Source organism: Telopea speciosissima, chromosome 6 (assembly GCF_018873765.1).
Source record: "Telopea speciosissima isolate NSW1024214 ecotype Mountain lineage chromosome 6, Tspe_v1, whole genome shotgun sequence".
Classification (NCBI taxonomy): Eukaryota; Viridiplantae; Streptophyta; class Magnoliopsida; order Proteales; family Proteaceae; genus Telopea; species Telopea speciosissima.
The window spans coordinates 4,374,125-4,376,322 of NC_057921.1; the positions used below are offsets into that span (position 1 = coordinate 4,374,125).

Below are 2,198 nucleotides of genomic sequence, written 5' to 3' on the forward strand. Positions count from 1 at the left end.
AACCTTCAACAGGACATCCTCAATCATTCCCTTAGAAACTTTAACTGATCGATCTGCAAGTTGAAGAGTAATTTTGGTCGGTTTCAGTTCTCCCAATTCCAGTTGTTGGTAGACATGAAAGGGTAAGAGGTTCTCACTTGCACCAAGGTCCAATAAAGCATGATCAATAGTGGTATGGCCTATAGTGCAAGAGATGGTGGGGCTTCCAGGATCCTTATGCTTGGCTGCTACTGGCTGTGAGATTAGAGAACTACTGTTAGCAGCCAAGAATGCCTTTTTGGGCACATTGGTGGTTCGCTTTTGGGTGCATAAGTCTTTGAGGACTTTAGCATAAGCGGGGATCTGGGCAATAGCATCCAATAAGGGGATATTCATCTGAACCTGTTTGAACACATCCAATACCTTCTCCACAGAAGGAGACTTCTTGCTAACCAACCTATTTGGGAAAGGGGCAGGTGGGGTATAAATTCTTTCAGGGTTGGTCTTTTTAACTTCCTCAACAGAATCCTCTTTGGTTTCCTCAACCAAATCATCTGGTATATATTTAGGTTCATCAGACGAACCTGGAACAGTAGGCACTTCAATGGCCTCTTCAGAAGGGGGAGAATCAACAGGAGTATGAGATGGTAAAGACTGAGGTGCACTAGCCTATTAATACTCACGGCCACTCCTTAAAGCATAAACAACATATACCTATCTGGAGGGCCCTTGGTGCTGTTGGCCTTGTGCAACATTGGTTGGAGGAGCTTGGGTACCTTGCTGAATATAAACCTGATGCCTAGGATTTGGCTCAGGCTAGCTAGGTAACTTTCCTGTTTTCCTCTCATCCAGGATTGTGACAAGTTGGGTGAGTTATTTTTCAATGTTATTGTGGCTTGTCATGAGAAGAGCTATCTTGTTGTCCATCTCATTCAGTCTTGTTGCCTCTCCTATATTGGTAAACCCTGGGGGTTGCTGATAAGGTGTAAGGAGAGGAGGCCTAACAGAATTAATAGAATGTCCTGGATGAGGACGAAGGGGAAAGGGGTTAGGAGACATTCCTTGGCTTTGTGGTGCATAGTTGGGCCTTTGGGCACCAACCTGACTTTGATGGTTAAAGTTGGATGTGTCTGCTTGGTTCCCTTGATTCCATGAGAAATTGGGGTGATTTCTCCATCCTGGATTGTTAGTATTGCTATATGGGTTATTTTGGTAGAGAGCACTTACATTCTCAATGCTGGAATTGCCCACCAAGGTATTGGGGCATTCCTCAGAAAGGTGTCCAGGGGTTTGGCATCAACTGCATACTGACACATGGTTGACCTGGTTGACCAGATTAACTGGTATAGAGTCTTTAAGAACTATGGACTCTAACCGTTTTATGAGGCTGTCAAGTTTGGCCTCCTTGGCTGGCATACCCTCAATGAGATACCCCTTAGTGGTCCTTTCAGTCTCTTGGGAAGATTCTCATTCCCTAGTCTTATCAGCCAAGTTGGTTAAGAATGTCCATGCATCACTCTCCTCAGAAAAAGAAGTAAAGCCTGTTGGACACATAGACTCTACAAGTTGCTTGGTCTGATAATCAATACCCTCATAAATAATTTGGCATAGCTACCACAAGTCAAAACCATGGTGAGGGCATTCTAAGAGGAGGTCCTTGAATCTTTCCATGAATTTAGAAAAGGACTCATGTGGTTTCTGCCTGAACTAGAGGATGTCACTTTTAAGCTTATTGGTCTTATGAAGAGGGAAGAATTTTCTCAAAAAGACAATGGTGAACTCATCCCATGAATTAATGGAGTTTGTTGGCAGTCCATAGAGCCACTTCTTGGCCTGGTCTTTCAGGGCAATGGGTATAAACCTAAGCCTAACTGCATCATCAGTCAAATTCTGGACCTTAATTAGAACACAGACCTCCTCACATTCCCTAAGGAAGAGATATGCATCCTCATTAGCCATCCCATAGAAATAGGGTAGCATGCTGATGAAGTTGGTCTTGAGTTCATAGTTATTCCCTGTAACAACAGGCAGACTAATGCATGAGGGCTGTGCAGCCCTGGTGGGGTAAAACCTATCCTTAAGAGTCTTGGGTTGTTGGTCACCCATGGTCAACGGTGGTAGAGAAGGTGGTCTTCTAATAAGACGATTACTTGAATCACGAGTCCACACCTTAGCCACCTAAACAGATATGAGGTCTCCTTTAGAAAAATTAAAGAAAA

At 43.8% G+C, this 2,198-nt stretch overlaps 1 non-coding gene across 1 annotated transcript; it reads left to right on the forward strand.

Moving 5' to 3' along the window:
- The first annotated feature begins 1,603 nt into the window (after positions 1-1,603).
- LOC122666391 lies at positions 1,604-1,710 on the forward strand. Its single transcript, XR_006333583.1, has one exon. It is a non-coding gene; the product is annotated as a small nucleolar RNA R71 (small nucleolar RNA).
- The last annotated feature ends 488 nt before the right edge of the window (positions 1,711-2,198 follow it).